The following is a 22,149-nucleotide window of genomic DNA, read 5'->3' as shown; positions in this document are numbered from 1 at the left end:
ATGAGACGAATAGATGAGCATAGATTTACTAAGATTTAGGATATTTATAACAATTTGAAGGAAAAAAGATAAACTGCAGGTTTTGTGACAGCTAATACAACTAGAAGAGAAGTTTAGACTTTGCATGATTTTTACCCATCCTCCAATCTTAATAGGCTACACTATAAAATAAGTAAGTGATGTTTTCTGTGGGACCGAGGTTCTTCTCCATTACAGAACACATTTGAAAACAATGTATCATAACATTTTAAGGTTCTTTGATAAAATGAATCTGAGAATTACGCTAGTGAAATTATTAATCTTACAGAAATGGTTGCTCTGTGATTTAGAACTATTTCTTATGTTTATTAACTATAGTATTTGGAATTCCTTTATAAGAGCCACAGGGATTCAGATTTTTATGTACCCTTCATTTCTTTTTTATTTTAGATTCTCTTTTATTGTATTACGTTATAATAATATTGATGTAACTGTTCAATATTTGTCAATAAGATTAACTTTCAGTAGTGATGGCAGACTGAAGTGTAAGTCATCTGAGAGTTTGTTATTCTGTTCCCAGCTCTCATCAGCCCTATCCTGCTCTCATTATTCATATGAACATTGGTGCATTTTGTAACTTCTTGAGTCTTGGTTTTTCTGATCTAAACAATGGAACTGTTAGGGTAGGTACTTGTTGGGGATATTATGAGGTGTAAACGAGCTTATGCATGTTTGGTGCTTAGCTAGGTTCCTGGCACATTATAGCTGCTGTACAAAAAGCATTATGATTGGTGACCATATTGTTTAAATGAAGTATTTTCTTTTTTTTTTTTAATATATTTTATTGATTTTTAACAGAGAGGAAGGGAGAGGGATAGAGAGTTAAAAACACCGATGAGAGAGAAACATCGATCAGCTGCCTCCTGCACACTCCCTACTGGGGATGTGCCCGCAACCAAGGTACATGCCCTTGACTGGAATCGAACCTGGGACCCTTGACTCCGCAGGCTGACGCTCTATCCAGTGAGCCAAACCGTTAGGGCGTATTTTCTATTTCAATTTAATAGTTGTAGATATTGCCATCAGGTTTTTGTTGATCAGTGAAATCTCCCACATTTGTCATTTAAATAGTTTGGTTTTCCTAAGTTCTTTTTATGCACACCATTCCAAATTCAACATTCTTATTTTCTTCATTGAGTTTGAAATCATCTTAGAAGAAAAGTGAGCTAATTAAGGTGATGTGTGTATGGTATAAGTAATTGAAAGAGCTAAACCAGGGGGTGTTACTATATTTGAGGGAGAGATTGTGAATCCTGTCAAGTACGTTGATCTTATGATTTCTATTTTTATTTTTGGTGTTTTAGGGGTTCTCCAGTATAGTAACTTTTTATGCTTAATATATAGTAAGTGAAATATTAGTTACCACTGTACTTATAAGAAAATGTCCGCATGGCCTCTGCAGCAATCTGGTGATGTATTTATGTTGTTAAAAAATTTGAATTTAAGAGAGTTCACAGAAAGATTTTTATTGAAAGGGGGAAAGGACTGAGGTTAGTAGCCATTGGTGATGAATCATTCATTTCTATAAAGAAATCAAGAAAACTTCACAGTAATTGGCTTTTTGTAACTGAAAACTTAGGATGCCAGAAGCTTTTGCTAATTACTTTTAAGTGTTTTCCATTTTCACATTTCTTACATATGTTTTGGAGTGGTGTCTTCATTTCAGGTGCTTTAACGGCCAGTGGAAAATTAAGTAAAGCAACAGTCTTTGTCTACACTGTATAAAAAAATGGGTTGATGGATTTTTTTCAATAACAAAAACAAGCTCGTTGCTTTTGGCATTGCTAAATACACCTTCAGAATATACAGTTTTAAATAAGTTCATGGGAACATGTACTTTCCAGAAAGGAAGCCACTTTTCTGGAAGTCAGCAGCCCATGTTTGAGCTTTGCATTAAACCTGTTTGAGCTTTGCATTAAAAAATGATTTAATGGTAGAACAAACAATAATGTGATCTTACATTTTCTGACTCTTCCTTATTTCTTAGAGCATGTGGCATTAAGCTAAAGATAAGTAGGTACTCTGTTGGCCTATTGTTAGGCCATGAGGTCATATTGTTTTCCACTTATGTGATAGAACCTATTTTAGAAAGATTGCTGACTCCTTGATCCTTGATCAGTATTGATTATAAAATTGTCTTAATCATTCTTCTTGTTAACAAAGACTAAGAGTCTGTTGCTGTTAAATCCCTGTATCAGTAATGAATGTGCTCTTTACAAATAAAGAAAATTCACGGAAAGAGGGTTGTTGTTTTTTCTTATGTAACAGGAAGCCCAGGTAGGCATTCCAGAGTTGGGATGGTGGTTCAGCTATGCCCTTAGGCTGGTGCCATCCCAAAGGCAAAAGCTTGGGGGCTTCAACAGTCCAGCTCCTCAGTCTTTTTCTAGGTGGAGAGCTGGGCTTCTCACATGGAGGTTCTCAGAGGAAGTGTCCTAAGAGGAACTGGAACAGCTGCGTGGTCTCTTCTGTCTGAGCCCCGGAAGCCTTACAGGTTCACTTCTGCTGTATTCTGTTCCTTGAGGCAGTCCAGGCGCCTGCCCAAGTTTCAAGGGAGGGAGCATGTGCTGTGCTGAATGAGAGGCATGTCAAAGAATTTAAATTGCCACCATGGTAAATACCGGGTAGTGTTTAACATAGAGTGTGAGTGATTCAGTGAAAATTAGAAATGGAATTTTTACATTTTTAAATATAGTTTAATATATTAGTGAGTTTTATTTTAAAGATAACAGGTTTATATACCTAATGACATTGGGCAGGAAGTCCTATTGTACGGTATAACTTTTTTCATATATTTTTCCTTTAGAGTTAGCCTCCATTTTTACTATTTTACCAAATAGCTGCAATTTTCCTCCTCTTATGGCATCTATATTATAAAAGGCCAGTGACCGTTACGCTGTAACGACCAAACGACTGGTCACCAGGAGGTGCATTGATGGGTCTGGTGGCGCGGCGTGTCTTGGTCTCGCGGCGTGGTGGGTCTAGGGTCCCGCTGGCACGGCGGGTCTGGGGTCTTGTGCGACTTTGCGTGCTGGTACTTTAATAAAAATTCACAGTTGAAAATGTCAAATAGTGCCAAAGACTTATAGCAAAAAGGTAGGCACTCCAGCCCTGTCTGGTGTGGTTCAGTTGGTTGGAGTGTCACCTTGCACAACAAAAGGTGGCTGGTTCAATTCCCAGTCTGGGCACATACCCAGGTTGTGGGTCCGATCCCCAGTGGGTGCACATGTGGGAGGCATCTAATGGATCTCTCCCTCCCCCACCCTCTTCTCTATAAAGTCAGTATTTTAAAAAATTATTCAGCAGTTATAAGATCTATTTTTTTTTTAAGTTAGGCACTCCATTTATTCTGATTTTTACCTTCAAAATTTGTAAATAATAAGTATACAAATTTCTCTTGTTTTGACAATTTTAGATATTATATATTGACATCTGTTGAGGATTTTGGCTTGTTTACATAATATCTCCCTCTTCCATTAGACTCCTAATAAAGAGTTTGGCTTAAATTACAATTTTTTAAAAAAATATATTTTATTGATTTTTTACAAAGAGGAAGGGAGAGAGATAGAGAGTTAGAAACATCGATGAGAGAGAAACATCGATCAGCTGCCTCCTGCACACCTCCCACTGAGGATGTGCCCGCAACCAAGGTACATGCCCCTGACCGGAATCGAACCTGGGACCCTTCAGTCCGCAGGCCGATGCTCTATCCACTGAGCAAAACCAGTCAGGGCTTAAATTATTTGTATTGTGTCCAGCCCACGTGGCTCAGTGGTTGAGTGTCAACCTATGAACCAGGAGGTCAGGGTTCGATTCCAGGTCAGGACACATGCCCCACTTGTGGGCTCGATCCCCAGTGTGGAGTGTGCAGGAAGCAGCCAATTAATGACTCTCTCATCATTGATGTTTCTATCTCTCCCTTTCCATTCCTCTCTGAAATCAATAAAAATATTTTTTAAAAATATATATTTATTGTATCTATTATAATCACTGTATAAATACTGAACCCTTTTGAGCCAAGTACATTTTTCAGAAATGCATATAGAAGATGGGTTTGTTTGTTTTTTTGAGACCTTTTGTTCACATTGTCTTTATTCTACTCTCATGCTCAGTCTTTGGTGGGGTATTAGATTCTAGGTTAGAAATGAATTTTTAAAAAATCCTCACCAGAGGATATATTTAGAGAGAGGAAGGGGGAAGGAGAGGGTGGAGTTAAGGAAGTGGGGAGAATGAGGAGAAACATTTATGTGAGAGAGAAACATCAATCTATTACCTCTCGTATGTGTGCTGACCAGGAATCGAACCCGTGACCTTCCAGTGCATGGGAGGACACTCCAACCAGCTGAGCTACAACATCCAGGGCTATTTTCCAACCTTTTGTCCTGACTGGGAATCGAATCGTGACCTCCTGATTCATAGGTCAATCCTGCAAGGCTATTTTCCAATCTTTAAAAAAAATTTCAGTAAGGATTTAAAATTTCTTTTTTGTTCTATTTGTTTCTTTTTTTTTTTAATTTATTAAATTGATTGGGATGACATTGTCAGCATGAATATACAGGTTTCAGGTGTGGGTTTCTATGTTACAAAATCTGTATATTGCACCGTGTGTCTACTACCCAGAGTCAAATATTCTCCTGTCACCTTATATTAGGATCCTAGGATCCCGCTTCTCCCCACCTCCTTCTCTATGGCAACCACCACACTGCTGTTTGTGTTCATGAGTTTTAGTTTTATATCTCACATATGAGTGAAATCATATGGTTTTTAGCTTTTGTGACTGACTTAGTTCACTTAGCATAATCTTTTCAAGGTCCACCCATGTTGTTGCAAATGGCGCTATTTCATTCTTACTTATGGCTGAGTAGTATTCCACTGTGTATATGTACCACATCTTCTTTACGCAGCCCTCTATCATGGGACACTTCGGTTATTTCCATATCCTGACCACTGTGAATAATGCTGCAGTGAACATAGAGATGCATGTATCTTTGTGAGTACATGATTTCAAGTTTTTCGGGAATATACCCAGGAGTGGGATTGCTGAATCTTATGGTAGCTCTGTTCTTAATTTTTTGAGGAATTGCCAGACTGCTTTCCATAGTGGTTGTACCAGTCCACATTCCCACCAGCAGTGAATGAGGGTTCCCTTTTTCCACAATCTCTTCAACACTTGTTATTACTTGTTTTATTATTGGTAATGGCCACTCTAACAGGTGTAAGGTAGTATCTCACTGTAGTTTTTATTTGCATTTCCTTAGTTACCAGTGAGGTTGAACATCTTTTCATGTATCTATTGGTTTGTATGTCTTCTTGGGAAGGGTGTATTTTCAGATCCTCTGCCCACTTTTTGATTGGGTTGTTTGTGTTGAGTTTTATGAATTCTATATATATTTTGGAAATTAAACCTTTGTTGGAGCCACTGTTTGCAAATATCACCTCCCATCTGGTTGGCTGCCTCTTTGTTTTGTTGTCAGTTTGTTTTGCTGTGCAGAAGCTTTTGAGTTTGATATAGTCCCATTCATTTATTTTTGCCTTTACTTCCCTTGCCTTTGGGATCAGGTTCATAAAATGTTCTCTACAACCCAGATCTATAAATTTGGTACCTGTATTTTCTTCTATGTAACTTATTGTTTTGGATCTTATGTTTAGGTCTTTGATCCATTTTGAATTAATTTTTGTACCTGGAGACAAACTGTCATCTAGTTTCATTTGTTTGCATGTGGCTTTCCAGTTTTCCCAGCAACATTTATTGAAGAGTCGATCTTTACTCCATTGTGCATTTCTGCCTCCTTTGTCGAAAATTATCAGTTCATATGCATGTGGTTTTATAGCTGGGCTCTCTATTCTGTTTCATTGATCTGTGTGTTTGTATTTCTACCATACTGTGCTGTTTTGATGATCATAGCTCTGTAGTATAAGTTGAAGACAGGTAGCATGATACCTCTGCTTTGTTCTTCTTCCTCAGGATTGCTTTGGCTATTCGGGGTCTTTTGTGGTTTCATACATAGCTGATGATTTCTCGTTCTGTTTCTTTAAAAAATGACATTGGGATTTCGATGGGGATTGCATTAAATCTGTATATTGCTTTGGGTAATATGACCGTTTTAACTGTTGATTCTTCCAATCCATGAACATGGGATATTTTTACATTTTGTTGTGTCTTTTTGAATGTCTTTTAATAATGCTTTGTAATTTTCAGTATATAGGTCTTTCACGTCTTTTGTTAACTTTATTCCTAGGTACTTTATTCTTTTGGTTGCTATTGCAAAAGGAATTGTTTGTTTTTTATTTCTTTTTTTTTTTGGTACTTCAGTTTTTATGTAGTTGAATAACATTTAGCGATCTTTTGTTTACCAATCTTTTGTATAAATATAGAAATCTCGGGTATGTGAAAAGGTTTCTCAGGCCATACTTCTATTTCTGCACAGCTTTATAGGCAATAATCATAGTTGTCAAATTCTGACTATGCCATTGGCTTGCTGACCTGCACGGAGGGGTAAGACAGACACCGAAGAGAATGACGTAGCTCGTCTGCAGACATGACCGCTGACACCTGCTGCGTGAGCACTTGCAGCACATGCACAGGTCATCCCTTCAGCGGTCTAAACGGCAAGATCCCCCAAACTCACATCTCCAGTTCCCTGCAGTGATTCTAATCCTGGTAATACCTCAAGCTTGGATTTCTTGAGGCGACAGGCATGCTGTCACATAGACACAGACTTGAGCTGCACATTCATGTTTTCCAAGCATTTGGACAGTATGAAGAGCGACAACACCGTCCTGGGATCTGAGCAGTCCTGCGGGTTCCCGCCGAGATGAGCCCCGGCACCGCTGGCATGGCTGCGAGTAGCGCTCACTATGCTTTGGTGGGATTGCCTGCAGGCTTGGGGTTATAACCGTATAGGAAAGTAGCTGCTATTACAAGGATGGCTCCAAGGAAGAAGACACTGGTTGGCACAAAATCTTGTAGCCAAAAGTAGGATATCAGTGTCGATAATATTATGGATACAGAGGTTGTTGCAAATCCTTTTAAAATATTATCTGCATACTTTATAACAGCCGCTATGACAAGGCCTCCCAGTGCCTGAAGAGCAACAACTTCCCAGGTCAGTCGGTTGTAGCCCTGGAAAAACCCATTCTGTGATACCAGTTCTCCATCATACACGTACACGCCCATCAAGCCAAATATGCTCCCGAAGAAACCCAGTTGAATGTTTCTGATCCACACCGACTGCTTGGTTTCTTTTAAGATTTTCTTGAAGTACACCCCAACAAAGCCACTAGAAAAGCAGGCCGTGAGAGGCCCACGAACTGCGAGCTGGCCGAGAGCGCCTTCGAGTCCAGCTCCTGGGCATCCGAAGGCCACTGTACAAAAGCCACTCCGGCCATCAGAATCATCAGGGAGAGCCACTGCACTGGTACACACCCAGCTTTTTACCCAGTATAGACACAGAGAACAGTGCCATCGTAAGGATTTTCAGCTGATACGTGGCCTGGTAGGTGGCTGCGTCGAGATTGGACAGTAGCACGTAGAGCAGGTTGTTCTGAAGAGTGTATATCCCGGATGGAATAGCAAGTTTGATCATTTCCATAGGCTTGTTAAGGATCTCATCCCGCAGTATTCGATTCAGTGCTCTCAGACTACATTGGCTGTCTTTGTAGACTAATAGAATGCAGGCCATTATCTTCAGAATCTCAGCCACAACCACAGCCATGGAGGACAGGTACCAAGGCCCCTTCTCCTTTAAAGTCCTGGAGTAGCGCATCGTGAGCACCAGGCTGGTCGTCTGAAAGACCAGAATCCCCAAGGAAAGGTATTTGAGGTTGGCAGACAGTGTTTTATCTGCATCTGCCTGCCCCGCTTGGCCGGGCGCCCGGGGCTGCCGTGCCTGCCGGGTCCCCCGCCCGTTTTTCATTTCTTTCTCTGAAGTTTTGTTGTTAGTGTACATGAAGGCAATGAATTTGTGCACATTGATTTTGTATCCTGCAACTTGACTGTATTTGTGTATTGTTTCTAAGAGTTTTTTGGTGGAGTCTTTCGGGTTTTCTATATACAGAATTAGGCCGTCTATAAAAAGTGACAGTTTGACTTCCTCATTCCCTATTTGGATGCCTTTTATTTATTTCTTTTGCCTTATTGCTCTGGCTAGGGCTTCCAGCACTATCTTACCTAATAATAGACAAACATGGTAATTGACCATACCTTCGCTACGCCTCCCATTGGCTAATCAGCGAGATATGCAAATTAACTGCCAACAAAGATGGCTGCCGGCAGCCACACAGCTGAAGCGAGCAGGAGGCCTGCTTGCTCCAGTGATGGAGGAAGCCAAGGTTCCCTGCCTGCCGCGGCCCTGCTCTGAGCTCCGAAAGAAACAAAGTTTCAATTATCGAAGCTAAACAAACCCCAGATACCTGCTTTCAGCCAGCCGTGGCCACGGAGCTGGAGTGCAGGAGGCTTTCCCTCCCACCCGCCCTGGCAGCTCAGGCAACAAAGTTTCAATTATAGAAGGTAAATAAACCCCAGATACCTGCTTTCAGCTGGCCGTGGCCATGGAGCTGGAGCCTTGGGTTGCCCCTGGCGATGGAGGAAGCCAAGCCCTGTCTGGCTCTGAGCTCCACTCCAGGAAACAAAGTTTCAATTATAGAAGGTAAATAAATCCCAGAAATAAAGGAGAGGCTGGGAGCTTCTGTCGCTGGGGAGGCTTGGCCAGCCTGAAAACGGCCCTCAACCCTTCACCCAGACTGGCCAGGCACCCCAGTGGGGACCCCCACCCTGAAGGGCAAACCAGCCGGCCCCCACCCATGCACCAGGCCTCTATCCTATATAATAAAAGGGTAATATGCAAACTGACCTTAACAGCAGAAAGACTGGGAATGACTGGTCACTATGACGCTCAATGCAGGAGCTGCCCCCTGGTGGTCAGTGCGCTCCCACAGGGGGAGCTCTGCTCAGCCACAAGCCAGGCTGACGGCTGCCAGTATAGCGGTGGTGGTGGGAGCCTCTCCTGCCTCCTCAGCAGCACTAAGGATGTCAGACTGCAGCTTAGGCCTGCTCTCCACTGGCAAATGGACATCCCCCGAGGGCTCCTGGGCTGCCAGAGGGATGTCTGATTGCCAGCTTAGGCCCAGTCCCCCCGGGGAGCGGGCCCAAACCAGCAGGTGGTCATCCCCCGAGGGGTCCCAGACTGCGAGAGGGCACAGGCCGGGCTGAGGGACACACCACCCCCCCCCCCCCCCGCACAAATTTTTGTGCGCCGGCCTCTATTGTTATCTAATAAAAGAGAAACATGCAAATTGACCGTACCTCCGCTCCACTCACAAGCCACACCCAGCAGCCAATCAGGAGTGAGTATGCAAATAAACCCAACCAAGATGGCAGTGGCCACGGAGCTGGAGTGAACAGGAGGCTTGGGTTGCCCCTGGGATGGAAGAAGCCAAGCTTCCCGCCTGCCCTGGCCAGCTGTGGGCTCCGCTCAAGGCTACAAAGTTTCAATTATAGAAGATAAATAAATCCCAGATACCTGCTTCCAGTGGGTGTGGCCTCTGCTCAAGGAGGGGCTGGGAGCCTTGGTTGCCAGGGGCAACCCAGGCTTTGAGCCGGACCAAGACTACAAAGTTTCAATTATAGAAGTTAAATAAATCCTAGATACCTGCTTCTAGCCCGTTGGCGTGGCCAGCCTGAAAACGGCCATCAGCCCCTCACCCTGGCTGGCCACACCCTCATGGGGTGAGGGTCCCCGCTGGGGAGCTTGGCCAGCCTACAAATAGCCATCAGCCCCTCACCCAAGCTGGCCACACCCTCAAGAGGTGAGGATCCCCGCTGGGGGGCTTGGCTAGCCTGCAAACAGCCATCAGCCCCTCACCAAGGCTGGCCAGGCACCCCAGTGGGACCCCCCATCCTGTGGCCAGCCTGAATACGGACCTCAGCCCCTCACCCAGGCTGGCCACGCCCCCCAGTGGGGACCCTCATCCCATGGGGGTGTGGCCGGCCTGCAAACCACCACAGGCCCCTCGCCCAGGCCACCCCACGCCCCAAGGGAACCCCCACCCTGATCCGGGACACCCTTCAGGGCAAACCAGCCGGCCTCCACCTGTGCACCAGGTCTCTATCTATACTAATAAAAGGGTAATATGCTAATTAGACTGGGAGACCTTCCAGGAGACCTTCCGGACGTTCTTCTGGACAAAGCCATCGTGGTGGGGCCAAGGTAGAGGCAGTTAGAGGCCAAGAGGTGAGGGCAGTTGTGGGTGATCAGGCTGGTGGGGGATGGGGCCTTTGGGGGTAAGCAGACCAGCAGCGGGGCCAGTTGGGGGCAAGCAGGCCATCAGTGGGTGTCAGTTGGAGGTGATCAGGACAGTGGGGGGGGGAGTTTGGAGTGAGCAGGCCTGCAGGGGGGCAATTGGGGGCGAGCAGGCCAGTGGAGAGGGAAAGTGGGGGTGAGCAGGCCAGCACGGGGGGGCAGTTGGCGGTGATCAGGCTGGCGGGAGGGGCATTTGGGGAAAAGCAGGCCGGCAAGCAGAGTGGTTAGGGGCAATCAGGCAGGCAGGTGAGCGGTTAGGAGCCAGCAGTCCCAGATTGTGAGGGATGTCCAACTGCCGGTTTAGGCCCGATCCCTGTAAATTGGCAGTAGGACATCATTCGAGGGGTCCCAGATTGGAGAGGGTGCAGGCCGGGCTGAGGACACCCCCTCCCCCGTGCACGAATTTCATGCACTGAGCCACTAGTGTGGAATAAGAGTGGTGAGAGTGGACATCCTTGTCTGGTTCCTGATCTTAGGGGGAAAGCTTTGTTTTTTGCCATTTGAAGTTGATGTTAGCTGAGGCCTTTATTATGTTGAAGTACTGTCCCATTCCTGTTTTATTGAGGGTTTTAATCATAACTGGATTTTGCATCTTATCGAATGCTTTTTCTGCATCTATTGATAAAGTCATATGATTTTTATCCTTTCTTTTATTAATGTGGTGTATTACATTGATTAATATGTGTATGTTGAACCATCCTTGTGCCCCTGGAATGATCCTCACTTGATTGTGATGTATCATATTTTGGATGTACTGTTGTATTCGATTTGCTAGTATTTTGTTTAGGATTTTAGATCTGTATTCATCACAGATATTTGTCTATAGTTTCTTTTTGTGTGTTATCTTTGACAGGTTTTGGTATCAGGGTTATTTGGTAGCCTCGTAGAATGTATTAGGCAGTATTGCCTCTTTAATTTTTTGTAAGAGTTTGAGAGGATAGGTTTTAAATCTTCTTTGAATGTTTGGTGGAATTGACTGGTGAAGCTATCTGGTCCTGGACTTTTGTTTTTTTGGGAGCTTGATAGTTGTTTCAATTTCCTCACTGCTGATCGGTCTATTTAGATTTTCTAATTCTTCATGATTTAGTCTAGGAAGGATATATAAATTTCTAGGTAATTATCCATTTCTTCTAGGTTATTGAATTTGATGGCATATAGTCTTTCATAATATTCTAGTATGATCCTTTGTATATCTGTGATTCCTGTGGTGACTCTCATTTTTTATTTTGTTTATATAAGTCTTTTCCCTTTACTAAGTCTAGCCAGGGATTGTAAATTTTATTAATATTTTCAAAGAACCAACTCTTTGTTTTATTAAAATTTTGTAGTCTTTTTGTTCTCTTATTTCATCTTACTCTGCTCTAATTTTTATTATTTCTTTTCTCCTTGCTGACTTTGGGTTGCTTTTGTTCTTTTTGTAGTACCTATAAGATGTGATGTTAGGTTGTTTACTTGGGATTACTCTTGTTTGAGATAGGCCTGTAATGATATAAAGTTCCCTCTTGTTACTGCTTTCGCTGCATACCAGAAGTTTTGATATTTTGTATTGTCATTCTCGTTTGTCTCTATATATCTTTTGATCTCATCATTTATTTCTTCTTTGACCCAGTCATTTTTTGGTAGTATGTTGTTTAATCTCCACGTATTTGTGGGCTTCTTTTCTTCCTTTCTGCAGTTGATTTCTAGTTTCAAGGTATCATGGTCAGAGGATATGCTTGGTGTAATTTCACTCTTCTTGAATTTTTTGATGCTTATTTTGTGAGCAACATACAGTCTTCCTTGATAATGTTTCAAGTGTGCGGGAGAAGAATGTAGAATCTGATGTTCTGGGATGAAATGTTCTGTAAATGTAATTTTGTCCATTTGGTCTGGTGTTTCATTTAATGCTGGTGTTTGTTTATTGATTTTTTGGTTGATCTGTCTAGAACTGTCAATGGAGTATTAAGGTCTCCAATTATGATTGTGTTTTGATCTGTTTCTCCCTTTAGTTCTGTAAGTAGTTTTATATATTTCGGTGCTCCCTGGTTGGGTGCATATATATTAAGAAGTGTTATGTTTTCTTGATGTACTGTTTTCTTTATCATTATAAAGCAGTGGTTCTCAACCTTCCTAATGCCGCGACCCTTTAATACAGTTCCTCATGTTGTGGTGACCCCCAATTTCATTGTTACAAATTGAACATAATTAAAGCATAGTGATTAATCACAAAAACAATATGTAATTATATATGTGTTTTCCGATGGTCTTAGGCGACCCCTGTGAAAGGGTCGTTCGACCCCCAAAGGGATCGCGACCCACAGGTTGAGAACCGCTATTATAAGGTATCCATCTTTGTCTCTTTTTTCTTTATCTTGAGATCTATGTTGTTGTATATAAGGATGGCTACACCTGCTTTATTGTGTGTGTTATTTGCTTAGAGAGTCATTTGTCACCCTTTTACTTTGAATCTACCTTTGTCTTTGCAGCTTAGATATGTCTCTTATAGGCAGCATATGGTTGGGTTTTGTTTTTTAATCCATTCTGCAACTCTGTCTCTTTATTGGTGAATTCAGACCATTTACATTTAGGGTAATTATTGATGTATGAGGATTTCCTATAGCCATTTTATTTTTTGTTTTGTGGTAGCTCTGTGCTTCCATTGGTTCTTTTCCTTTATGTTTCTGTGTTATTTTTGTTTGGTGGTGTTTACATCTTTCATCTTTTTCCTTGTTTGTTTGTTTGTTTGTTTTTGTTTTTTCCTTTTTTTTTTTTTAAGCTATATGTCCTGGTTTGGGATTTTTGTGTGTGGTTACCATTAGGTGTATAAAGAATGAAGTTACATATATAATCTGTAGTTTTTTTCCTTTTGAATGCATCTGATTTTCATTTTCCTTCGCCAGTTCAGACCTTTCCCCTTCCCTTGTATGTTTTTGTTGTCACAAATTATCCCTGTTTATGCTGTAATTTTTTTAGTTATCTTACTCATAGTGTTGTTACCTTATGTTTTAAGTTTCAGGTAGAATAACTCCCTTGAGTATTTCCTGAAATGGAGGTTTTCTGGTGATAAAATCCCTCAGCTTCTGTATGTCTGGGAATATCTTTATTTCTCTTTCATATTTAAAGGGTAATTTTGCTGGATATATTATTCATGGCTGATAATTCCTCTCTTTCAGACGTTTGAATATTTGGTTCCACTCTCTTCTGGATTGTAGAGTTTCTGCTGAGAAATCAGATGAAAATGGGTTTTCCTTTGTAGTCACTTCCTTCTTTTCCCTGGCTGCTTTGAGAATTTTTTCTTTTAATTTTTGACAGCTTCAATACCACGTGCCTTGGAGAGGGCCTCTTTGGATTGAGGTAAATAGGTGTTCTTTTTGCTTCTTGGATTTGAGGATTTAGTTCTTTCCATAGATTAGGGAAGTTCTCATCCACTATTTGTTTTAATAGACTCTCCATTCCATGCTCTCTGTCTTTCTCCTCTGCAGTGCCTATAATTCTAATACTGCTTTTTCTGATGCAGTCAGATAGGTCTTTGTAGAGTCTTTTCATTTTTCTTTATTCTCAGGTCTCTCTCTTCTTCCCTCTGTGTCATTTCTTGATTCCTATCTTTGGTATCACTAGTTCTGTCCTCTAATTCAGCGGTTCTCAACCTGTGGGTTGCTATCCCTGAAAATACATCCTGCATATCAGATATTTACATTATGATTCATAACAGTAGCAAAATTACAGTTATGAAGTAGCAACGAATATAATTTTATGGTTGGGGGTCACCACATCATGAGGAACTGTATTAAAGGGTCGCGGCATTAGGAAGGTTGAGAACCACTGCTTGGTTCTGTTTTCTATGCTCAGTAGATCACTCTTTATCTCCTTAATTGCATGCTTCATTTCCAGGATTTCTGATGGGTTCTTTTTAAAATTTCAATTCCCTTGTTAAAATACTCATTTTGTTCATTGATTTGTTTTCTGAGTGCACTGAATTGCCTGTCAGTATTTTCTCGCATCTGAGTATTTTCAGAACTGCAGTGTTGAAATCTCTGTCATTTATATCACATATATCCATGTGTTCCAGCCTACTTTCTAGGGATTTTTCATTTTCTTTCTGGTCATTTTCGTTGCTATGGTTTTTCAAGGTATTTGCTATCCTTCTTTATTTTTGCATTTATCTCTGAAGAGGTCTTTCTACTATATTCTAGTAGATGGTGCTACTAGAATTTTTACCTCTGTAGTCTCCCAGATTTGAACCTTCACAGCTTCCATAGGACAGTACAGCCGCACTGCTGGGGGTGGGGGGTATGTTTTATCCTCACCATAATGATTGCCATTATGCCCCAAGCACCCATCCTGGAGATCAGTCACAGAGGGAAACAGCGATTCTATTTCAATAGCTCCTGGTTTACAGATAATATGCTCCTGGACCTGACTATAAGGGCAGTGGGAGGCGATTCTTGGGAGTTTAAGCAGCGGCAGGGTTCTGTGGTTCTCTTTCTCTGTGGGACAGAGGGGGTCTCTCAGGTATGTGTGGGTTAAGCAGGGATTTCTTTGTTGAATTATATATGGTAACTTGTTGAAATGTCTGTGGGAGAGGAAAAGTTGCGCCCTTACACTGCCATTCCTCTGAAGTCGCTATTATTTATTTCATAGATGTAAGTAGCTTATATCTCTGAGGCTCAATATTATATTTTTAAAAAGCTTTTCTTGAATTAGCTCTGCCTCTTATGTGTGTCTTTGTGTCTCTTTGCTTTTAGTCTCTGTGTTTCATCCGGAGGTTTCTCTTAAATGTCTCTCTGTCTAAGGCAGATCTTCTAGCAAGGCACAGAGAAGTTGATTGGAATCTGTGTGTGTGAAAGTGGGCCTTGTTTCCTGGTGGACTTCACATATATTAATGGGGCCTTCACATGTTACTATTTGTGGGTGTTTTCTCTATAGAGATTTCAGATTTCCTGCTTGTATGAAAATACCACATATCAGATTTCCTGATTTCACCCTAAAAAGTTATAAAGTCCTACTCCTTTACCTACTGTTGAAGTGGCACCCTCAGCAATGACTGCTGGTCTTTCAAAGCTGGGCTTATTAAATGGCTACGCAGCAGGGAGAGTGTTACCTTGACAGCTTCCCAGGGACATTTCACAGGAGGAGAAGGTGCTCACAGGGAAGGAATGAGTGAATTGAGAGGGTTAGAGGCAGTGAGTGTGGTGTGGAGGGGCATTGTTGAGTATTGCTAATCCAGTTGAGTTGCTGGAACATACTTGTGTGAATCCAGATGTTCCAAAGATAAAGACCAAAGTTAAGTTAAAAGTTGGTAGTTTTGGGACATGTGTCTGAATGGCTTCTGTTAGAAAAGTTTAGTGTGCATAGTTTTTCTTGTCCATCATGGTTTAGTGCAGTTTTTTATTTTGTATTGATTGATTGATTTGTAGAGAGGAAGGGAGAGGGAAAATCATTGATTTGTTGTTCCACTTATTTACAGATTCATTGGTTGACTCTTGTATGTGCCCTGACTGGGGTTTGAACCTGCAACCTTGGCGTATTGGTACAATACTCTTATCAACTGAGCTATCGGGCCAGGGCAGTTTAGTGTAGTTTAAATAACGATTTTGTGAGCCCTAGAACACGTAATTTGTAAATACAACTGTTTTCTCACTTCTGTCAACAAAAGAGATGTAGGTACCTAGTAAAGAATCTTGTTCTGTTTTCCACTGAAAAATCTGTGATGCTCATAGAGGTGATATAACCCACTTTCCATTACAAACTGACATCAGTGACTATATACACACACCTATCTACTTTTCTGTTTTCCACTAAACTGTATGTCCTGGTGACCACTCCTTAGCAATGTACAGGGATCTTCTTCATGGCTCTTTTCAATTATATAAAATTCATTTGTGTGGATGTAGCATATTAGTTTGTTCAGCAGTCAGTCATTTGGACATTTGGGTTGTTTCTACATTTCTGCTATCAGAAATAATAATTGCAGTGGTCCATATATGTCTTATCAGTGTTTTCATTGGGATAGATGCCCAACAGGAGGATTGAGTCAAATCTTTTTTTAAAAATAATTTTATTTCATTTTATTAATAGCAGTGAGGAAGGGAGAGGGAGAGATAGAAACATCATTGATGAGAATCATTGATTGGCTGTCTCCTGCACACCCCCTACTGGGGATCGAACCCACAACCTGGGCATGTGCCCTGACTAGGAATCAAACTGTGACCTCCTGGTTCATAGGTTGACACTCAACCCCTGTGCTACACCTGCCGGGAAAGATTGAGTCATATCTTAGTGCCTGTGTAATTCTGTGGGATGCCACCAGATTCCCCTCCATGACCTTGTACCATTTTCATTCCTACCAGCAGGCAGTATGGATATGTTTCTCCTACTGTCTTTCCAGATTAGTATATTCCCAACTACATGGATTTTTGTCCATCTAATGGGTGAGAAATGGTGTGTCTCAGTGTAGTTTTAAGTGTGAGGTTAAATATCTTGTCATGTAAGGGCCTGTTTGGCTTTCCTTTTTCTGTCCTTATCTCATCCATTTTAGTCTCTCCTTTCAGAAGCTCTTTTGAAAAATGTCAGTTATTAATCTTTATGATAAGACTAATTTATCTTCCTACTGTGTGGTGCTGGCTTCTTGACAGCTCCGTGAGTCCCTGGTCTCTTGCTTCATCTCTATGGCTCCCAGCCAGCTTCACAGATGCCCTTATGGCCTTTTGCATTCCAGGGTTATATCTGTGGTTGCTTGGCTCATGTGTGTTTATGGTGCACTTTTCTCTCTTGGTTTCTTAAGAGTATCCTCTGAAACTTGGAGAGATTTGTGTGAGATGTGAATTCTGAGCCCATACATGAATGTAAATGTCAGTTGGTTTTCTTGGGTACAGGGTTCAAAATTATTTTTCCTCAACATTAAAGGCATCACTTATCTCTTATTTAAGTGTTGATGATGGAAGAATAAGTCTTAATACCTCTTCATTTTTTTCAAAAGGACTTTTAAAAATGCACTTAATTTTTTTGAAGAATCTTAAATTTACAACAAAATTGAACAGAGGGTACAATGATTTCTCATATACCCCTTCCTCTCCCTAGCCTCAACCACTAGTATAGTCTCACATGAGGATGTACATTTGTTACAATTGATGAACCCACGCTAACACAGCATCATCACCCAGGGTCCAGGGTTAACCTTAGGGTTCACTCTGTGTTATACATTCTGTGGATTTTGACAAATGTAAAATGACATTTATCCACAATTATAGTATCATACACAATAGTTTCACTATCCTAAAAATCCCTGTGCTCCAGCTGTTAATCCCTCCCCCACCCTCAACCCCTGGCAACCACTGACATATTTTTTTTCATTTTTTAATTAAGTTGACATCCAGTATTTATTATATTGGTTTCAGGTGTACAGTGTAGTAGTTAGACACTTATATATATAACTTACAAAGTGATCCCCCCATAAGTCCAGTACATAGTTATTACAATATTACTGACTATATTACCTGTATTATACTTTATATGCCCATGACTATTTTGTAACTGCCAATTTGTACTTCTTAATCCTTTCAGCCCATTGGCTTTTTATTGTCTTCACTAGGGTCCCTCAGCCTGGCCTGCGGGGATTGGGCTGAAACTGGCTCTCCAACATCCCCTGAGGGGTGCTGGATTGTGAGAGGGCGCAGGCCAGGCTGAGGGATTCATGCACTGGGCCTTTAGTCTATGTATATAAAAGCCTAGGTGACTGTTCAACCATTCGACCGTTAGCTGTGATGTGCACTGACCACCAGGGGGCAGATGCTCCTACCGGTAGATTACCTTGCTGCTGGGGTCCAGCCGATCGGGACTGGGTGAGACAGGCTGGACACGCCCTGGAGTCCTCCCGCGGTCCCTCCCCTGCCCCGATGATGCACCATTGGGGTCCCTCAGCCTGGCCTGCGCCCTCTCGCAATCCAGGACCCCTCAGGACATGTTGGAGAGCTGCAGGCCAGGCCGAGGGACCCCACCGGTGCACAAATCCATACACTGGGCCTCTAGTATGCATATAAGATCTTTGGTTAATCTCTTCCCGCCCTCCTCCCTCCACCTCCCCTCTGAGATTCATCAGTTTGTTCCATGTTTCCATGCCTGTGGTTTCCGCTTCTGCGTTGGGAGTCTGACCCCTGGTGGTCAGTGTGCGTCATAGCTACCAGACAGTGGACTGGTCAGCTGGTTGCTTAGGCTTTTATATGTATAGATAGAAGATAGTTTTGCCTTTTCCAGAGTATCATATACTTAGACTCATACAGTAAGTAGTGTTATCAGATTGGTTCTTTCTTGGTAATATGCACTTAAGGTTTGTCTGTCTTTTCATGGCTTGATATCTCATTTATTTATTTATTTATTTTTAGTATGGAATGTATTCTATTGTTTGGACATAGTACAGTTTATTTACTCCCGACTGAAGGGATAGCTTGGTAACTTCCAAGTTTTGGATGTTTTCAACTTGCTTGGGTTAATGTTAAATGTAAGATATCCTTCATTTTTATAGCCGAATAGTATTCCATTGTGTAAATGTACCTCTGCTTTTTTATCTACTGATGGGCACTCGGGCTGTTTTCATATCTTATCTATACTACATATAATGCTGCTGTGCACATAGGGATGCATATATTCTTTCTGATTGATGTTTGGTATTCTTAAGATAGTGGAAGTTTTTGAGGAAACTCCATACTGTTTTCTACAATGGCTGCACCAGTCACTCATATGCCAGCAGAGTATTAGGGTTCCCTTTTCTCCACATCCTCACCAGCACTTGCTGTTTCTTAATTTATTGATGATAGCCATCCTGGCAGGAATGAGGTGATAACCTCGTTGTAATTTTAATTTGCCTCTCTCTGATGATTGATGTTGAGCATTTTTCCATATGCCTGTTGGCCATTTGTGTGTCCTCTTTAGAGAAGTGTCTATTTAGATCCTTTGCCCAGTTTTTAATTGGATTGTTTTCCTGCCTTTGATTCCTTCAAGTGTATTCTTTTTAAAAAGTATATTTGTATTGATTTCAGAGAGGAAGGAGAGGGAGAGATAGAAACATCAATGATGAGAGCTCAAAGGCCCTGTTCCACTAACACGAGTGAGTGGCATTGTCACTGCACACAAACACAGGTACAAGAAAGCTGTCGTTGTATCAGACAGCCCCACATTTCAGACTGCCACGTGGCAGACAAGGCTGAGGGTGTTCCATGCAGTAGCTCATTTAATCCTTGTAGCAGTCCTAGCACGTACAAGTACTGCTATCACCGGGCTCGAGGAGCCTCTGTGAACCCTAGTGGCAGAGTCGAGGCTTGGCGCTCAATACTGTGTACTCCCAGAGGCACATCTGCAAGTCAACAAGTAGATTGCTCACAGGCACATACAAAACTCTGGGGATGTGTGATTGGGAGGACACCATGGGCAGGGCCGTCAGGCAGCCCATGATAATGTCACAGGTGATATGAAGGTCCTCCCCACCCCAGCCGTCGTGGGGTACCCAGCTACGTGACTGTACCTGAGTGTGGGGCCAGTGTATCCCTGTGGGTTGGGTATTTGCTTTCTCCCCAGCTGTTGCTGCTGGGAGGGGCCTGAGCCTCTTAGGAAAAATGGCTGCTGGGGTTCGGTGGTGGGGTGGGGGCGCTAATTGCAGGCCTCCTGGCCATCTCTTTTCCATGTCTCCCACCCCAGCCTCTCCTCAGGCAACTCCAGTCTCCACTGCCCTCTCTCCACAGACGCCTCAGGTCAGTGCCTGCAAACAAAAATCCTGTGCCCTGGGTTTTTTGTTTTTAACAAAACAAACCAAAAAGTGCCTTTATCTCTGACTGTGTTTTATGGTCCAGAATGTGGTCTATCTTGATGAATACTCCTCGGGAACTTGAGAAGGTGATGTTGGATAAAGTAGGTGATAGATACCAGCTATTCAGTTGAACCATGTCCTAGTTGGATCTGTCCATTTATGTGTGATAAAGAGGCATCGAAGTCTTCTGACTATGATAATGGATTTTCTTCTATTACTCCTTGTAGTTCTGTCAGTTTTGCCTCCTATAGTTTGATGCTCTCTTCTTAGGTATGTATACATCCAGGATTGTTATGTAATATTGGAGAATGACATCTTTGTCAGAGTGAAATGCCTTTATCCCCAGTGACATTTCCTTGCTCTGAAATCTCTTTCTGAAATTAATACAGCTGTGCCTGCTTTCTTTTGATCACTGTTAGCATGGCATATCTTTCCCATTTCTTTGTTTTTAATGTAAATGTATCTTTAAAAAAAATTTGTTATTGATTTCAGAGAGGGAGAGAGAGATAGAAATATCAATGATGATTGGATGCCTCCTACATGTCCCCCCACCCCCCTAGGGGATTGAGCCCACAACCTGGGCATGTGCCCTTGACTGGAATCAAAACCTGGAACCCTCTAGTCTACAGGCTGGCACTCTATCCACTGAGCCAAACCAGCTAGGGCTAAAGTGTATCTCTTATAGACAGCATACAGTGTGGTTTTGTTTTTTGATGGAGTGTGACAATCTGTTTTAATTGGTGTGTTTCGGCCACTGGTATTTAAGTTGATTGTTGGATTAGTATTTGCCATATTTGTTACTGTATCCTCTTTGCCATTGCTTCTTCCAATTTTTGTCTTCTAATCATTTTCTGCCTTTTATGGTTTTAATTGAGCATCTCTCTATATAAAAGCCTACGTGACCGCCTGACCATCTGACGCGCACTGACCACCAGGAGGCAGATGCTCAACGCAGGAGCTGCCAAGCTGCTGTGACTTGGTAGCTGCGGTTCTCGGGTGACACACCTGGAACCAGAGAGGAGGGAGCCCGATTCTGGGGTGTGTCACCTGAGGACACCCTCTCACAATCTGGACCCCTCAGGGGATGTCAGAGAGCCGGTTTCAGCCCAATCCCTGCAGGCCAGGCTGAGGGACTCCACCGGTGCATGAATCTGTGCACCAGGCCTCAAGTTTTACATAATTCCATTTTTTTTTAGCATGTCAGTTATCATTGGTCCTTGAACAGTGTGGATTTAACTGTACAGGTTCACTTATACATGGATTTTTTTTCACTAAATACTGTAAATGTATGTTACAACTTTTTAAATACCATTTTCTCTACGGTATTATAAAAATACAGAATACAAAACATATATAACAGTATCTACACTAATAAAAGAGAAACATGGTAATTAGCGTACGACCGCTACCCTTCTCATTGGCTAATCAGCATATCCTTATGCAAATTAACTGTCAGCCAAGATGGCGGCCGGCAGCCATGCACTGAAGCGAACAGGGAGGCTTGCTTGCTCCAGTGACGGCAGACTCCAACGTTCCCCGCCTGAGTTGCCGGCCTCTCAGCTGCAACTCTAAGCAACTATGTACTATGTTGCAAATAAGAAGCTAAACAAAACCCCAGAAACCGGCTTTCAGTCAGCCAGGTTCAGCCAGCCGGACCGCAACATTGTATCAAATACAGAAGGAAAAACAAAGGCCAGAAACCGGCTTTCAGCAGCCGAGGCCTCAGAGCTAAAGCTGGCCCAGAATAAAAAAAAAAGAAAAAGAAAAAAAGGAGCAGTTGGGAGCTTTAGTCACCCGCCAGCCGGAAAACGGCCCTCAGCCCCTCACCCAGACTGGCCAGGCACCCCAGTGGGGACCCCCACCCTGATCCAGGACACCCTTCAGGGCAAACCAGCCGGCCCCCACCCGTGCCCAGGCCTCTATTCTATATAGTAAAAGGGTAATATGCCTCCTGGCACCGGGATCAGCGGAGCCGCGAGGCCTCCCGGCACCGGATCAGCAGACAGGGGGCAGTGCCCAAACCCCTGATCGCCT

At 42.5% G+C, this 22,149-nt stretch overlaps 1 protein-coding gene and 1 pseudogene across 2 annotated transcripts in view; one reads left to right on the top strand and one right to left on the bottom strand.

Annotated features, from left to right (window-relative positions):
• SPIN1 (spindlin 1) overlaps nucleotides 1-22,149 on the top strand; it is a 72,409-nt gene that overhangs the window by 5,957 nt on the left and 44,303 nt on the right. The gene's annotated exons all lie outside the window — the stretch shown is intronic.
• Nucleotides 6,833-7,970, bottom strand: LOC102436624 (annotated as a pseudogene).

Source organism: Myotis lucifugus, unplaced genomic scaffold (assembly GCF_000147115.1).
Source record: "Myotis lucifugus unplaced genomic scaffold, Myoluc2.0 scaffold_474, whole genome shotgun sequence".
NCBI classification, from domain to species: Eukaryota; Metazoa; Chordata; class Mammalia; order Chiroptera; family Vespertilionidae; genus Myotis; species Myotis lucifugus.
Note: the sequence above shows the minus strand (reverse complement) of the source record. Positions and strands in the feature narration are given on the sequence as shown.